The sequence below is a fragment of the Hyla sarda genome, chromosome 4 (genome assembly GCF_029499605.1).
Source record: "Hyla sarda isolate aHylSar1 chromosome 4, aHylSar1.hap1, whole genome shotgun sequence".
Lineage (NCBI taxonomy): Eukaryota > Metazoa > Chordata > Amphibia > Anura > Hylidae > Hyla > Hyla sarda.
The window spans coordinates 37894888-37913629 of NC_079192.1; the positions used below are offsets into that span (position 1 = coordinate 37894888).

An 18742-nucleotide genomic window follows, 5' to 3' on the forward strand; every position below is an offset into this window, starting at 1 on the left:
TGTTGAAGGCCGCAGTGGTCTTCAACCTGCGGACCTCCGGAGGTTTCAAAACTACAACTCCCAGCAAGCCCGGACAGCCGATGGCTGCCCGGGCTTGCTGGGAGTTGTAGTTTTGAAACCTCTGGAGGTCCGCAGGTTGAAGACCACTGAGGGCGAATGATGAGAAGAGGATGATGAAGGGGGGGGGGTGTGGGGATGATGAAGGGGGGTGGGGATGATGAAGGGGGGGGGTGTGGGATGATTACAAGGGGATGATGAAGGGGGGATGTGTGGGATGATAAGGGGATGTGTGGGATGATGACAAGGGGATGATGAAGGGGGGATGTGTGGGATGATGACAAGGGGATGATGAAGGGGGGATGTGTGGGATAAGGGGATGTGTGGGATGATGACAAGGGGATGATGAAGGGGGGATGTGTGGGATAAGGGGATGTGTGGGATGATGACAAGGGGATGATGAAGGGGGGATGTGTGGGATGATGACAAGGGGATGATGAAGGGGGGATGTGTGGGATGATAAGGGGATGTGTGGGATGATGACAAGGGGATGATGAAGGGGGGATGTGTGGGATGATGACAAGGGGATGATGAGGATGTTAATGACGGGTCTGGATGATGACAGGGGGGGATGAGGTATTTCCCACCCTAGGCTTATACTCGAGTCAATAACTTTTCCTGGGATTTTGGGTTGAAATTAGGGGTCTCGGCTTATACTCGGGTCGGCTTATACTCGAGTATATACGGTATGTATAGTTAGCATTTTAATTTAATGATCTGTAAAAATGATGCACTATGATTATTTTATTATTTTTCTTTTCCTCTTTTTGTTAAATTGTTTAATAAAAAGCAAACAATAAAACCATATTGTAACAGAATAAAGACATATGGTTCCATACAAAACAGCACAAAGCTTTTTTACAGGTTATCTGTTTGTTGCAGCTTCGACAACTCACAAAACCCATAGACAAGAGTGGCATATGACATGTTTTTCTAATCCCATACAACAGACTAAAGCTCAAATGAAAAAAAGTCCCAGAAACAGATTGCATTGAATTTTCTATATAGCTAATACAAGTTCTTAATGTTTCCTTTTAAGTACTAGACCGCTTTCTGTAGTCAAATATGAGGTTTAATAGCTGTCACCTAAAAGTGATGTATCGCTTCTTCCATACACACAGGCCTGTTCTCTTGAATACTTTAAGCATCAGGATTTAATATATTTTGTAAAAAAAAAAAAAACATATTTATCACGGTGTTGAGCTTACATTTCCTCACCAGGATGATAAAAATGTTATGTCCTAACTTCGTAAAATATATATTCACAACTTAAATAAATACCGGCAAGGGAATAACTAATCATCAGGATTGGAACGTGTTGGGAGATGGTAGATTTGTATACGCTTCATGCATATAACAACTATAGAATATAACAACTACAGAATACTAAAGAAGTTGCTATAGTAAGTGCAGAAGTCACTGTCTCAAATGCAGCCTTATACCTTAGGGGAGGCAAAGGACCCTCTACTCAATTAGACACCAGTATTATAAATGGTACATGGAAGGTAGAAGGAACAAGAACAGGCAGGACTTGCATCTTTGATGAGAGCCATTTCCCCCTCTATCAGCCAAAGTATAATTATAGCAGTAAATGCCACAATGCCATGTCAGCAATAATTGTCAATGAAAATGCATAATTTTCCCCAATAATACCAGCCCCAATGACCCCATATATAAAAGCCACAGTCAGGTCCAAAGTAAGGCTGTCTGGAAGACGGAGCACTTCAGTATGGTGGGGCCCCCAAACAATCCCCCCCCCAAGACAGTCCCCCCTCCCCTCCCACTGAAACTGGTTGCCGGCTAGCAGGGGTGGACTGACAACTCATGGGGCCCCCCATGCACCCACACCCACATACAATAAATACATTTTTCAATTCATAAAGAAAATATAGCAAAATAACTCAATATTGCAAAGTTTTTGGGGGGGTGGGTTAGTTTCTATGCAATATATTTTACGGTTAAAATTACATTCTGTAGGTCCATATGATTACAACAATACCCATTTAATGTAGGTTTTGTTGTATTTTTCTAGTTTTTGTCAGAAAATTAACATGCATAAAATTTTCCCATTCTGAACCCTATAACACTTTTATTATTCCGTATACAAGGTTATATGAGGGACATTTTTTGTGAGTAAGAAGCAATTCTAGACTTTTGTATTTTTTTTTTACATTTACGCCATTCATCGTCATCTCCTAATCTCACCACTGAGTGCTGAGTGCACCCCCCGACATCACCGTTGAGTGCTCAGATATCACCCCCTGACTTCACCTGTGACATCACCCCTGATATCACCACTAACATCTCACTGACAAAAAGTAATGTAATGTATGTACACAGTGACCCCACCAGCAGAATAGTGAGTACAGCTCTGGAGTATAATACAGGATATAACTCAGGATCAGTACAGGATAAGTAATGTAATGTATGAACACAGTGACCTAACCAGCAGAATAGTGAGTACAGCTCTGGGGTATAATACAGGATATAACTCAGGATCAGTACAGGATAAGTAATGTAATGTATGTACACAGTGACCTAACCAGCAGAATAGTGAGTACAGCTCTGGAGTATTATCCAAGATATAACTCAGGATCAGTACAGGATAAGTAATGTAATGTATGAACACAGTGACTCCACCAGCAGAATAGTGAGTGCAGCTCTGAGGTATAATACAGGATGTAACTCAGGATCAGTAGAGGATAAGTAATGTAATTTATGTACACAGTGACCTCACCAGCAGAATAGTGAGTGCAGCTCTGGGGTGTTATACAGGATGTAACTCAGGATCAGTACAGGATAAGTAATGTAATGTATGCACACAGTGACCTCACCAGCAGAATAGTGAGTACAGCTCTGGAGTATAATACAGGATATAACTCAGGATCAGTACAGGATAAGTAATGTAATGTATGTACATTGTGACCTCACAGCATCCAGTTGTTGCAAAACTACAACTCCCAGCATGCCTAAACAGCCTTTGACAGCCTTAGGCTGTCCAGATATGCTGGGAGTTGTAGTTGTACAACAGTTGGAGGCACCCTGGTTGGGAAACACTGATGTACACAGTGACCCCACCAGCAGAATAGTCAGTGCAGCTTTAGAGCTCACATGTATATGCTGTATATTAGTGTCTTCCAACCAGCTGAAGGTACCCTGGTAAGGAAACACTGCTGAATACAGTTAATTCACACCAACAGATTGCAGGAATAACTCACCACATACACTCATCTCTCCTGGCTGCTCCGGGAACTTTAGCTCCGCCCCCAAGTCACATGATTGTGACATCACCACAGGTCCTCAAAGAAATCATCCCCTCCAGCATTCAGAAGGAACAAAGCGGGTCCTGGTCGGGCGGTCACTGCCATTATGTTCTATGTGGAGATCCCTGTTTTTAAGTAACTGCCAACCAGGACCTGCGTGATTCAGAGGGAGCGGGGCCCTGAGCATGAGCTTCAAAAGCTCCAAAGATAATCCGGCCCTGGCCACAGTGTCCATAATTATTTTAGGTCAGAGTGATCCCACTTATGCCAGCCCCATGGCTTCAGAAGTTCTACAGTGTTCCTAAGGAAGCCATTACTATATACTCACCTACAAGATACAGGCAATGGTGCTCAAAAATAGTAACTTTTCCCCCCTGCACAGATAAATAAAAGAAAAAGGGGCACCTATCAAGTACCTGCACCTCATTCAGTATGATCCTGCTGCCTTTGGACATCTCCATGTTTGAGCAATACTATTGCTGATCTCTGTGAGGTGCTTCCTTGACAGGTAGGCAAATGCACTTACCTGCTGGTTGCAAACCTACGGGTGTATGTAAATTTTACAGACACAGTATTTTTTTCCCATGGTGATGTCATGTGAACTCTTTGGAGGGAATTTATCAATGCTTGCACCAGAAAACTGGAGTAAAAAAATTGAAATTTTTTCTTTTTGCAAAACATAAGCGATTGCTCAAAATTTGTGTCAATTGTTCACCAAAACCTACAAAAAAACACATTGAGGAATTCTGGCCACTGTCTCATGGTTCTATAGCTCTATATACATGCCTGAACTCAATGACCTGTGGCTCTAGTGCTCTATGTACATGTGTGAAATAATTATCCAATGGCTCTTGTTCTGCTTGTACAGTAGGTATTTGGACTCATGTAAACATATGTGGCCCATGTAAACGAGAGATAGACACTTCTCACCTTCTCATGACTCCATGACAAGGTAAAGGTCCACAATAGTTACAGTAACATCCGAAACAAAAAAAAGTATGTAGCACTCACTGGAAATGAAAATGTAATAAGTTTTATTATATCCTAAAGGTAACAGACACGGACGGATGGAAGTTACTTCAAGCACCTCTCTGCGCTTTCTCTGGCCAATACGGAAGGTTCTTATCTGCCTCTGTGCTGTCTGATTGGCTCTCTTGTGCAGACAGTCTGTACAAGTGGAGAGCTGATAACACTGATCAATGCTGTGCTATAGCACTGCATTGTTTAATGTTTGCATTTGGAAAATAAAATGTGGTAACTCACTCTTTTCCAATTTTTCAAATAAAATAATTTAAACAGAAATAAACATATTTGATATTGCCGTGTGCCTAAATGTCCGAACTATTAAAATATAATGTTAATGAAACCACATGGTGAACCCCGTAAAATTAAAAAGAATACCAAAGTCCAGGAAATAATAATAAAACTTGATTAAAGGAGTACTGTAGTGGAATATAACTTATCCCTTATATAACTCTACATTATAGATTGCTAGGGGTCTGACCGCTTGAATCCCCCACAATCTCCTTTACAGGGCCGTGGCAGTCCGCAGGAAGCACCATGCTGTCCCCAGCAGGAAGCCACGGCAGACACGCCCCCTTCATGTATCTCTATGGGATACATGGAGGTGGTGTGTCGACTGCCGCATCATGGGGGACGGAATGCCCCCCTTTCTGCAGACTTCCGCGGGCCCGTACAGGGGATCGCAGGGGTTCCCAGTTAGATTCCAATATAGTAATCCTTTAAAAAGTCCCATCAAAATAAAAATAGTACTGTTAAAAACTATGATCCCTCATCCATTTCCATATACATAAAAATAAAAGTTATAGGAGTCAGAAGAGGACAGCTTTAAGCATTTTTTAACACATTTTCTTGCAAAAACTTTTTAGTAGTAGTAAAATATAAGAAACCTATATAAATCGTGTATTACTGTAATGGTATTTACCATCATTTGAACCATGACGTGTACTGTGAAAAAACAAAACTACCTCAAAGTTTGCTAAATTTTGGGGGAGGATGTTTTCATTTTGCCCCCCCAAATTTTTTTTTTTAGGCTTCTCTGTAGATTTTGTGGTAAAATAAGTCATGTCCAAAAAATTGGTCCTGCATATTGGTCTATGGGTGGAAAATAAAAAGAAATTCAAATTTTAAATCAATGCATTATTAAGGGGTTAATACAATGTGTACACCGACGGCTGCCATTTTCCATAGACTTTAATAGAACATATTATTAGATTTAAAAATTCATCCAACTGTTTTTTTTATACATATTTTACTGCAATTTTGAGTTTTGTTTTGTTTTTACAATGTGTGAACTTCTTTGTAGATGTGTAATGTGAGAACTTGGCCCTAAGGACAATCATCATAACAGAGAATCCAGAGGGAGAACATAAGCAATATTTTGTCCCTTTTTATGGGAACCCCCTCCCCATCTCGCCTTGTTTCCAGTACAGTGACCTTTTAACTTGACTTCACAGCTATTAAGATGATATATCAGAACGCCGTTGTACACATGCTGGAGAATGTTCCTTGTGTTGTATTATTTCCTTTTATTCTCCTATATTGTTTCTTATGGCTTTAACCCTGCTCAGAATAATTTGATTTGAAAGCATTTTTCCTTGCGCTGCCCTGTCTTGACATTTTGACAACGTGCGTGTCAATCCCCATAGGCCTCTGCAGTTTCTCTCATTGACAACATGGCTGAGCAGAGCTGACCATCTGGTCTGGTTGTCATTGCTGGGAATAAGGCTCCTCCAGAGACGTGGCTGAGGAGAGCTTTTTATTTGTGCCGAGCTCCGGTTTCACATTTCAGCATTGTACACAAACAAAAATTAATTTCTATGGTTCAGACAATTGCTTGGTTATGCAGAAGAATGTCTGGAGCAGAGAATGACCTGGCATGGTGCACAGCAAACATCATAGACCCAGATTTCATCCAGTGCTTCCAGCCTGGAAAATGTACGCCAGATCAATACTACTGATATGTGTAGAACATTGTATTGTCTTAAAGGCAGATCTCTAAAGCCAATTCTCAAAGGTCCATGACAGCATTAGAATTTGTCCTGGAAAATTTTTCTGTCTTACAAAACAATATTTGTTTTCATGGACAACAGTTTATAATAAGGACTCAAGTAATATGGGCTCGGCATCATCAATACCTCTCAACATTTTAAGATGCACAGAAAGGCGCCCCAGCCACATCCTTAGTGTGAACCAACACTAAAACACCATGCAGCCTATTGTCGGCCATAGTAGACTTATTTAAAAAAGTAATTTGGGGTTTCTGGTTCTGTCATGCTAATCATACACCCCAAAAATGAATCACTATGTTTAATATGTGTTACGCCGAGCGCTCCGGGTCCCTGCTCCTTCCCAGAGCGCTCGTGGCGTTCTCCTGCCTGCAGCGCCCCGGTCAGACCCGCTGACCGGGAGCGCTGCACTGTCACTGCCGGCGGGGATGCGATCCGCGTAGCGGTACGTGCCCGCCCGCGGGTCGCATCCCAATCCACTCACCTGTCCTGTTCCCCGGCTGTCACGTCCTGGCGCGCGCGGCCCCGCTCTCTAGGGCACACAAGCGCCAGCTCTCTGAAATTTAAAGGGCCAGTGCACCACTAATTGGTGCCTGGCCCAATCAGTTGTCAATCACTTCCCATTCCTATAAAAACCCACTTCCCCTTCCTGTCCTCGCCGGATCTTGTTGCCCTAGTGCCCTGAGAAAGCGTTTTGTGTATCCCAAGCTTGTGTATCCAGACTCTTGCCGTTGCCCCTGACTACGACCCTTTGCTGCCTGCCCTGACCTTCTGCTATGTCCGACCTTGCTCTTGCCTTGTCCCGGTGTACCACGCCTGTCTCAGCTGTCAGTGGGGTTGAGTCGCTATCGGGTGGAACGACCTGGGGGTTACCTGCCGCAGCAAGTCCATCCCGCTTTGCGGCGGGCTCTGGAGAAAACCAGTAACCCCTTAGATTCCGTTCCCCTGGTACGGCCCACGCCATCACCTCACTGACACAGAGGATCCACCTCCAGTGTCCTCGCTGCATACCAGTCCGGATCCTGACAATATGTTTAATAGCATGATGTCGGTTATTTTGTGTTTAATCTAAGTAGGCCACAAGTCTGGAGTTTCATCTCTACAAAAAGTGGCAGCCTGAGAGAATGTTTGTTGTCTCTTTAGATATTTATGGCTGTTTCGATAAGACAAGAAAAGGGGGCTGGTTACATTCTCTAGACATTCGCACATTGTATTATTATCTTTCCAATAAATTTGGATGTCTAGTTGGTGAATCTATGTCTATGAGAATCCAGGTTTTAATTACTTATATATGTCACACCTATTAAATTATGGCTCCATACGTCAGGTGTGGAATGTGGGTTTAAGACCAGTTATTGACAGTTGACCCTTAATGGTAATGATGCTAATTGCTGATGCAATAGCACCCCCTAGCGTATGAGTAGTTGACATTACACCTACAAGAAAGGCATTATGGGTGATATGCTCAATGCATTCTGGGTATTATAGTGATGTCATAGTAATTACCATATGTACACGCCCAACCTACATTCATTGGGGAATTCGGATTTAGGAGGGTGTGTCTAACTAATTAAAAAGTCTGGTAAACCAGATGTTAAGGAGGGTACTGAACTGTTGACTGTAGGCTGTAGAGAACAAACAAAGACACAGAAAAGAGGTCCAACCCAGTGGGAAAGCCATGTAAGATTCCAGCAGACGGACTGATCACACGGTACCAGACCAATGGCTATCCATGACGATGAGATGGGCCGTTCAATTTTCCTAGGACCAGAAGTAAGGTTCTTACATAGACTTGGTAAGAGACACAAAAAATGGTATTCCATTTATTTAAGACTAATTGGGATAATGTGGATGGAATTATACCATTTAGATTGGCTAATAAATTAATAAAATAAAATAATTAATTATCTCCATATTGAGATGATAGTTGTCAGGGTCCGGACTAGCAGCTGGTGAGTACACTTGAGGTGGATCCTCTGTGCCAGAGAGGCGATGACGCGGGCCGTACTGGGGAATCGGTTCTAAGCAGTTACTGGTGTTCACCCGAGCCCGCCGCAAAGCGGGATGGACTTGCTGCGGCAGTAACTACCAGGTCGTGTTCCCCAGTAGCGACTCAACCTCTCTGGCAGCTGAGACTGGCGCGGTACACAAGTACTAGACAGAGGAGAGGTCAGACGTAGCAGAAGGTCAGGGCAGGCAGCGAGGTTCGTAGTCAGGGGCAACAGCAGAAGGTCTGGGTACACAGGCTTGGGAACACACTATAACACTTTCTCAGGGCACAAGGCAACAAGATCCGGCAAGGAGAGGAAGGGGAAGTGGGTTTTTATAGAAATGGGATTAATTGGGCCAGGCACCAATTAGTGGTGCACTGGCCCTTTAAATTTTAGCAAGCCGGCGCGCGCGCGCCCTAGGGAGCGGGGCCACATGCGCCGGGAGGAAGCAGACAGGGGCGAGAGGTGAGTGACATGGGGCGCGATCTGAGGACGGGCTCGACCCGTGCCTCGGATCGCGTCCCCTCCGGAGACCAGGGAGCAGCGCTCGCGGTCAGCGATGCCGCCCGGAGTGCTGCAGACAGAAGCACGCCGTGAGTGCTCCGGGTCCCGCTGACAATAGTTTTAGGATATTGTGAGACTTCATTCTACCTGCAGAAGAATCAAGGCTCATAATCTATCAAAGCATTCAATAATTGCTTAGACATATTTATAGAATTCCTACTCGCCAAACTAAGTGTTTTAAGTATATTTCCCACACAGAAACTTGTTTCAAGTTCTTCCTCCTAAAATATAGTCTAGCGAGATCATAAAACTCGGCTATTTGTCTTAATGTCTTACCAAAATCATGTATAGAAAATAGTCCAGAATGGGGTGGAAGTACATCATAGTTCTTACATGTTTATATATCCTTAGATGGATTTGCTGATTCTTGGAGCCATGTGATTTGTAGTTGGTTAGAAGGGGGTGGAGTGTATTTAGCATTCCACATTGATATGTCTGTAATTAAATATTGCCCATCTTAATATCATGAGGTTCCTCTGGTAATATGTAACCTTTTTCTTATAGGATATTCCTAACTATAATGATGTCACAGTACAGGAATAATATACACAGTGATGTCACAGTACAGGGATAATACACACAGTGATGTCACAGTACAGGGATAATACACAGTAATGTCACAGTACAGGGATAATACACCCAGTAATGTCACAGTACAGAGATAATACACACAGTGATGTCACAGTACAGGCATAATACACAGTGTTGTCACAGTACAGGGATAATACACAGTGTTGTCACAGTACAGGGATAATACACCCAGTGATGTCACAGTACAGGGATAATACACACAATGATGTCACGGTACAAGGATAATAAATATAACTGTCTATTATGGCAGTTCTGCAGTGCTAACAGTAAAACAAATCATTTTTGTAAGTATTTTCCAGGTTCACTGTATATGAAGACATTAAAAACTGGGCTTTACTGTTTCCCTTCTCATTAAGGAGTGCTGTCCACTTGTTTTAGCAGTCCACTAAGCAGGACCAATGCTCACCCCGGCAAACATAACTCAAAATCAGGTTCATTTGAGACCCTTGAGGACAATGCAGGAAAATATTAGTTCTTGTTGTCCTTATCAATTTTAATTTCAAAATTCAAAAAGGAAATGTCATTGTGAAAAGCCTTAGTCTAGTACTATTTGGACTAGATTCATGTCCATCTTGACTTGTATACACAAGCTATAGGATGGATAGAGATAACCAGCTGTTGCAGAGATACAACTTAGTCTGTCCTGCCAGTCCTACAACAGTCACAAAACCTTTGTCCAAAGTCAAATCATAAAGTGGTATTTCTAGGGCAGACATATAAACAATTCCTTCTTACTTTGCTTTGAAGTTGAAATTAATAAATGAAAGATTGTAGCGATCCAAGAGCCGCCGTCCAGTATTCCTCTTCTCCGACATCTTATAATGATTGCTCTTTGACTCCAAGCCCAGTTGAAAAGCAAAAACATGCAGATTTTTTTTGGCTTCAGCAAATACACAATTAAAATGTCAACTATAACAGCTGATAAGCAAACCAACAGACAAAGCATAGTCCGCCCTCCTAATGCCTTCTGCCCCATCGAACAATGGCCAAAATGTACAGCTAGTGATTGTCACATAGTATTGGAACTGGCCCCATGGCAAATTTTGTGCTAATAACCTCACAAGTCTGGAGGAAATCTGACAATGTATTGTGTCCAGGTCAGCTGGACTATCTAGCATTTACTCCTGTCGAGTAGTACACAGGCTACTACAAGTGTAACCTAAAGGGGATCTGTCAGCTGTATATCATGCTCAGAGCTGCAGACATGCACAGATAGCGGTTAAGGGAGATAAAAAAAAATAGATGTATCTTTTCTGATGGCGTTTTGCAAAGTTATTGTTACGCTATACGCTCCGGCCACACACGCTGGTCGTGAGCGCATGGTCCCCTTACCTTCTGCTGCTGATGGGGCTGGGACTCGCATCGCTGGACATGCCCGCATGCGAGCCCCAGTCCATCACTCTCCAGGTGTTTCTCCTGCCTCTGCCTCCGCCTCTCTGCTCCGGCGTGTGTGTCCCCGTCCCTTAGAGCGTGCGCACATCGGAGCTTTAAGATTTAAAGGGCCAGTATGCTCATTAGTGTAATCCACCTGTGGCTTGTTTATAAATTCCTCCACCCTCCTCAGTTCTCTGCCACCTCTTTGTTGCCTTGTGCCCTAGAGAAAGCGTTCCATTGTATTGCCTTGCCGTGTACCAGATCTCCTGCTTTTGTGACTTGACCTTGCTCCTCTGCCGCCTGCCTACCGAACTCCTGCTACGTCCTGACTACGCTACTGTGCCGCCTGCCCTGACCTTTCTGCTATCCAGACTACGAGTTGCCTCATCCCTCCTGTGCCTCGCATCTTCTCAGCCACCTGTGTGGTCGAGCAATGCCAGGGGTAGCGACCTGGGTGTCGCCTGCAGCTGCAAGCCCATCCTGCTTTGCGGCAGGCTCTGGTGAAAACCAGCGGCACCTTAGACTCCGCTCCCTGGTATGGTCTGAGTCATCTGCCAAACAGGTCCAGCGGATCCACATACACCGTCACATACACTGTCTTCAGAAACTCGAGTGTTACAGTTATTGTCAGGGACCGACCGGGGGACAGGGAGAGTGAGCCCTAAACTGACCCTAAAACCTCTCTCCCTGCCTACTTGCCCATCCTTCCTGAACTAAAGTGCAGGGGCCTAATAAAAACACGTACTAATAATGAGTCGGTCACAAACCAGGAACATAACAGGAACATAGAACTCCAGAGGACACAGATCAGTGAGCAGCACAGGCACACTATATCAGCGGACATGAACAGAGGACTCAGTGGTCGTGAACAGAGGACACTATAGATAAGCGGTCATGAACAGAACTCCAAAGATCTGAATAAAGAACTAAAACATATAGAGTTCAAAACACCAGACAGAAAAACGGATAAGTCTGAACACACTCCAGAACAAAACAGGAATAAGCTTAATCCCCTAGAAAAACCTCCAGTAGACACAGGAATAATAATTCCTTCTGAGTCCTCATGGACAGGTAAACAGGATCTATCGCTAAACAGGAATTATCGGAATCCCAAATAAAACCTCCAGTAGACACGTATTCCCTATGGACAGGTAACAGGGATGCCTAGATAAACAGGATATATTTATAGAACACTGTTCACACTGAACACAAAACAGGAATAATCGCTAACCCTTCTGAACACCTCCAGTAGATGCAGGAATAACAATACCCTCTGAGTCCCCATGGACAGGTAACAGGGATGCCTAAATACACAGGATATAATTATAGAACACTATTCACACTGAACACAAGACAGGAATAGCAATCCCTCCGAACACTCTAACATAGGACACTGTTCACACTGGACACAAGACTGGACACTCCGCTAACAAAGTAGCCATTAATAATAAATCCAAATAGACTACTGGCCAGTGGCACACTCCACAGTGTAGTCAGAATCTGACTAGGAAAACAGAAATATAAAACACAGAACTTCATATTAACGGATACAAGAGAAAACACAGTATGAACAGACACATAGCAAAAAGGACATACAAATCCTAAAACCGACAAAACAAACACAGCTTAAAACCTACTATAAGCATGCCACCTAACCATGGCTAAAATTAGAAAATACAAAGTTCATACTAAAGCAGAGATAGTGGATTAAAGCTCAAACAAAGAGTGTTTCACCAAGAGCTCCATGCAGCATGTCCAGCATCTTAGCTAGTCAGGATATAATGAAGTCATGTTAATAGATAAGTGGGCCCCTGAGGAAGTCACCAAGAGTGACGGAACGCGTGGGGACTTAGGGTTTTTGGGAGATACCCGCTCTCTACATGACAGTGTGACGTATATGTAATTGCTCCTTTGACTACATGATGTGACCTGGGTTATTTGATTAATTTATTGTTGCAGCTGCAGTGTATTTATTGCCATGCATTGTTTATTTAGAAATTGCTTATTTTGCTTGCAGTAAGACCATTACATTTTTTTTACGAGTTTGGACCACTAAAGCTGCTATTTGTGTATCCTATATCATATTGTGTTGGGGCCAGAAGTCACAGGGGGAACATTGTACTTTACTATTGAGATATTTGAAGGGTGTCCTTGTTTGTGGGGGGAGTACCAGATTAAGTCTGGGATCCCTCCCTATGGCTTAAGGTGGTCCGAGATGCTTTGTGGACCTCATTTTAAATGTTTTTATTTACATACGGCTATTTTTTTGTACAATAAAGATTAACTTTGATATATATACACTTTTGGTGTGCTACCACTTTCTGCTTTTTCTTATCTATTTTTGGATATAATGAAGTCAATCACCAGCCCAGAGGCTAGACTGGGCTGATTTTAAATAGACACACCTTAGGAGCTATTGGCTAAAATGCCAAAGGCTATTAACTATTGCCTCATGAGGGAACATAAAACTGTTCACACACAACCAAACCAATAGCTGTGTGTGAACACAGGCCAATACAGACATGACAGTTATAAAATCATGTTTTTCTTTCAAGCTTATGAAAAAGACCACTAGAGGTCCCCATATAATCCAGAATATAATCCTATCCAGCAACAATATCATCTTTGTCCCAGCTAAAGCATAGGCAGCGACAAAGTCCAGGAAGTGAAGAGGAACTAGAACTTCTCTGTTCCGACTCCTGTCCTGTCAATCATAATTCTGTCTGAACACAGAGATGAGGGGTTACAGAGCAGCCTGCAGTGATTGGATGAAGAGTTCCAGCACAGCAGACTCAGGGAGGAAGTGAATGCATGGTGAGTGAGGGCTGGTTCAGTGCATGCCTCTGACACGCCCCTTCCTGAGCAGCGGATATCAGAATGAGTAAGCAGCAGAAAGGAGAGATCTGTGAGCCAAAAACAGAAGCTAAACACATAAAAAAACATGTAAAGCATCTGCATGACCTAGTGAGTAACATATAAAAGCATAATTTTTTATGTGAAATGACAGATACGCTTTAAAGAGAAGCAGCAGTAATTGGCCTGAGGCATTGGTGATCAGCAGATCATTGGCCACTTTAGTTAGGGCAGTTTCCATGGAGTGGTGAGGATGGAAATGTATAGATGAGCCAGGTCCTTTAAAATGGTAGTTCTTCTTTGTAGCTAAGTGATCCCCTCCAATGAATTTGTTAAAAGAGAATTGGAAAATGGGTTTCGCTTACTTTAAAAAGTGAATAAAAAAAAACCCCAAAAAACCTTTTGTATACAAATAGCATTAGTATTCACATTATAAAAAAGACATCCACCGTGTTCTAATAGATCCCAGGTAGAATGATCTGGGCACTTTTGCCTTTCGGCATCCATTGGGTGGGATTACTGAAAGCTGGGCTCTGGAGTATTATAGGTTTTCTGATCGGACCACATTACATGCAATCAATCATCAGAGTCAAACTTTAAAGGCATGCTGACAAAGCATGAAATATACAAAACAAGACTATAAAATATCAATATTCCACATTCAAGCTGCTAAAAATCAGTAATACCCTGGATATACAACACATCATGAGAAGCTTATCTGATTATAAAACTTCAGCCATCTGTGGCCGAAAACAACTTATCCCCTATCCGCAGGACAGGGGATAAGTGTTTGATTGCGGGGGTCCGACCGCTGGGCTCTGCCGCGGCTCTCATGCAGAAGGAGTGCCGGCCGCAGCGTGACGTCGCGGCTGACACACCTTCTACATGTAGTTTTATGGAGAGGCGGGGAGGCCTCTACAATGCTCAGAAGAGAAGGAGCGCCATTGGGCTTTTGGAGAGAAAATTTGTCCGGAAGTGAAGGCCACGTGTGTTTACAAAACCCCCATAGTGCCAGAACAATGGACCCCCCCCCCACATGTGACCCCATTTTGGAAACTGCACCCCTCACAGAATTTTATAAGGGGTGCAGTGAGAATTTAAACCCCACTGGCGTTTGACAGATCTTTGGAAAAGTGGGCTGAGCAAATCAAAAATTACATTTTTCATATGCAAGGGCCACTGTTCCAAAAATCTATCAGACACCTGTGGGGCGTAAATGCTCACTGTGCCCCTTATTACATTATGTAAGGGATGTAGTTTCCAAAATGTGGTCACATGTGGGGGGGGGGGTCATTGTTCTGGCACTATGGGGCCTTTGTAAACACAAGTGGCCTTCAATTCCGGACAAATTTTCTTTCCAAAAGCCCAATGGCGCTCCTTCTCTTCTAAGCATTGTAGTTCGCCCGCAGAGCACTTTACATCCACATATGAGGTATGTTCTGGGTAACACCAGCATTTCAGTTAAAAACTTAATTGAAAACTTGTCAAACACCTGTGGGGTGTTAAGGCTCACTATACCCCTTGTTACGTTCCATGGGGGGTGTAGTTTCCAAAATGGGGTCACATGTGGGTATTTATATTTTTGCATTTATGTCAGAACCGCTGTAAAATCAGCCACTCCTGTGCAAATCACCAATTTAGGCCTCAAATGTACATAGTGCGCTCTCACTCCTGAGCCTTGTTGTGCATCCACAGAGCATTTTACACCCACATATGGGGTATTTCCGTACTCAGGAGAAATTGCGTTACATGCTTTTTTCCTTTTACCTCTTGTGAAAATAAAAAGTATCGGGCAACACTAGCATGTTAGTGTAAAAAATGTTTTTTATTTTACACTAACAGGCTGGTGTAGACCCCAAATTTTCCTTTTCATAAGGGGTAAAAGGAGAAAAAGCCCCCCAAAATTTGTAACGCAATTGCTCCCGAGTACGGAAATACCCCATATGTGGCCGTAAACTGTTTTCTTGAAATATGACAGGGCTCCGAAGTGAGAGAGCGCCATGTGCTTTTGAGGACTAAATTATGGATTGCATAGAATGGACATAGGGGTATTCTACGCAAGTGATTTAAAAACAGGGTGCCTCCAGCTGTTGCTAAATTCCCAGCATACGTGGACAGTCAGTGGAGGCTCCGTTTTGGAAACACTGCCGTACAATATGTTTTTAATTTTTGTTGGGGCAGACAGTGTAAGGGGGTGTATATGTAGTGTTTTACCCTTTATTATGTGTTAGTATAGTGTAGTGTAGTGTTTTTAGGGTACAATCACATGGGCGGGTTTACGGTGAGTTTCCCACTAGGAGTTTGTGCTGTGGTGGAAAATTTGCCGCAGGGGGGGCAAACCTAAAGATGTTGAAAAACTACAACTCCCAACATGCACTGACAGATCGTGCATGCTGGGAGTTGTACTTTTGCAACTGCTGGAGGAACACTGGTTGGAAAATCATCAGTTAGGTTCTGTTATTTAACTGAGTATTGTCAAACCAGTGTGCCTCCAGCTGTTGCAAAACAACAACTCCCAGCATGTACTGATTGACAAAGGCTATGCTCGGAGATGTAGTTATACAACAGCTGGAGGTACGTAACTACAACTCCCAGCATGGCGAGACAGGCGTTTGCTGTGCGTGCATGCTGGGAGTTGTAGTTTTGCAATATCTAGAGGGCTACAGTTTAGAGACCACTGCACAGTGATCTCCAAACTGTAGTCCTCCTGCTGTTGCTAAACTACAAATCCCAGCATTCCCAAACAGCAAACAGCTGTCTGGGCATGCTGGGAGTTGTAGTTTGGCAACATCTGGAGGGCTACAGTTTAGAGACCACTGTATAGTGGTCTCCAAACTGTAGCCCTCCAGATGTTGCTAGGCAACAACTCACCGGCTTCCATAGTCGCAGGATCGCCGCACCAGGGAGAGGATCGCCGGCCGCTGCCGCCGATCATCGCCGGTAAGTGACCTCCACTGCTGCCGGTCACAGGACAGTTCCCCCGTTCTGCCCGGATCTGTGGCGATTCCAGGTCTGAATTGACTCAGGACCCCCCAAGGGTTTTCACAGGGTGCCTGCTGATAGATATTGGCAGTCATCCCGGTCCGGTCCTCGCCCGACACGCGGTGGGGACCGAAATTCCCATGGGCGTACAGGTACGCCCTGGGTCCTTAACCCCTTAAGGACTGAGCCTTTTTTTTCGCAATTCTGACCACCGTCACTTTATGCGTTAATAACTCTAAAATGCTTTTACCGAATATTCTGAGATAGTTTTTTCGTGACATATTCTACTTTATTTTGGTGGTAAATTTTCGCCGTTACTTGCATCCTTTCTTGGTGAAAAATCCCAAAATGTCATGACAATTTTGAAAATTTAGCATTTTTCTAACTTTGAAGCTCTCTACTTGTAAGGAAAATGGATATTCCAAATAAATTTTATTTTTATTCACAAATACAATATGTCCACTTTATGTTGGCATCATAAAATGGACATATTTTTACTTTTTGAAAAAATTAGAGGGCTTCAAAGTAGAGCAGCAATTTTCAAAAATGTCATAAAAATTGCAAAATCTGAAGGAACAGATGTTACAGAACTACAACTCCCAGCATGCCTGGGTGGTGAGAGTTGTAGTTTGGCAACATCTGGAGGGCTACCGTTTGTGCATCACTGTAACAGTGGTCACCAAACTGTGACCCTCCAGATGTTGCAAAACTACAACTCCCAGCATGCTGGGAGTTGCAGTCTGGCCTTCCTAGTGGTTGCCACAGTAAAGATCACATTACTTTCACTTTCATTTCACTTTCACCGTCGACTCCCTACCTGAGCCGTGATCTCAGGTGGATGTCTGCGATGATCGCCGGGCCCCACGCATCTGGTCCTCAGGTAAAGGCCTCCATCTTCTCCCCCCCCCCCCCCCGTTCTGCCCGACATCCAGGGGTGGGCAAAATGGGGGGTTTCCATGGCAACCCCCTGTCCTGCGCTGCCATTGGTCAGAATTCAGTTGTGACTAATGGCAGGGGATAGGAGGAGATCGCAGCACTGCGACCTCACTCCTATCCCTTAGGCTGATCGGCGCTGTCACTGACAACTCCGATCATCCCTATTTTCCGGGTGATCGGGTCACCAGAGATCCGATCAGCCCGGAATTGGAGAAAATCGCATGTCTGAATTGACATGCAATTTTCTCCGATGTGATGTGGGTGATGTGCCGGGGTGCCTGCTGAATGATTTCAGCAGGCATCCCGATCTGGTCCCCAACCGGCTAGCGGCGGGGACCGGAATTCCCATGGGCATATCCATACGCCCTGCATCCTTAAGGACTCGAGATGCAGGGCGTATGGATACGCCCTGCGTTCTTAACAGGTTAAGTACCAGTGCGTCGGGGCGTACTTGTATGCCCTGAGTCCCTAAGTGGTTAAATAGAAAAAGTTTGGAACAACCAGAACTCTCCCAAAAGCTGACCGCCCCACCAAGTTGAGTAATTTGGGGAGAAGGATCTTGGGAAGAGAGATAACCATGAACCCCATAGTGACTCTGGCTGAGCTCCAAAGATCCTGTTTGCCAATGGGAGAGACTTTCAGAAGGTCAACATCACTACAGCCTCCACCAATATGGGCTTTATAGCAAAGTGGCCAGAAAGAAGCATCTCCTCAACAAAGGATGCGTGAAAGCTGCCTGGAGTTAGCAAAAAATAGCACTAAAGTACACTCACAGACTGAAGAGAAACAAGATTCTCTGGCCTGATGAATCCAAAACTCAATTCAATTCAAACATCATGGCTGGAGGAAACCAGGCACTGCTTTTCATGCCATTCCTACAGTTAAGCATAGTGGTGGCAGCATCATGCTGTGGGGATGTTTTTCAGTGGCTAGGACAGGGAAACTGGTCAGAGTTGAAGGAAAGTTGAATGGCACAAAGTAAAGATATATTCTTAATGAAAACAATATTCAGAGTGCTCTAGACCTTTGATTTATCTTCCAACTAGACAATGATGCTAAGAACACAGCCAAGACAACACAAGAGGCTTATGGACTACCTGAG

At 43.8% G+C, this 18742-nt stretch overlaps 1 protein-coding gene across 3 annotated transcripts in view; it reads right to left on the reverse strand.

Annotated features, from left to right (window-relative positions):
* Window positions 1-18742, reverse strand: part of PDE4A (phosphodiesterase 4A) — a 1221221-nt gene that overhangs the window by 713075 nt on the left and 489404 nt on the right. Inside the window, exon 1 of one of the 3 annotated variants that reach the window (XM_056570568.1) lies at window positions 10231-10245. The exons of the other annotated variants lie outside the window; for them this stretch is intronic. The gene's annotated coding sequence lies outside the window, so the exon portion shown is untranslated. Of the gene's footprint in view, window positions 1-10230; window positions 10246-18742 lie in introns of those variants that run through there. 3 annotated transcript variants of the gene reach the window in all.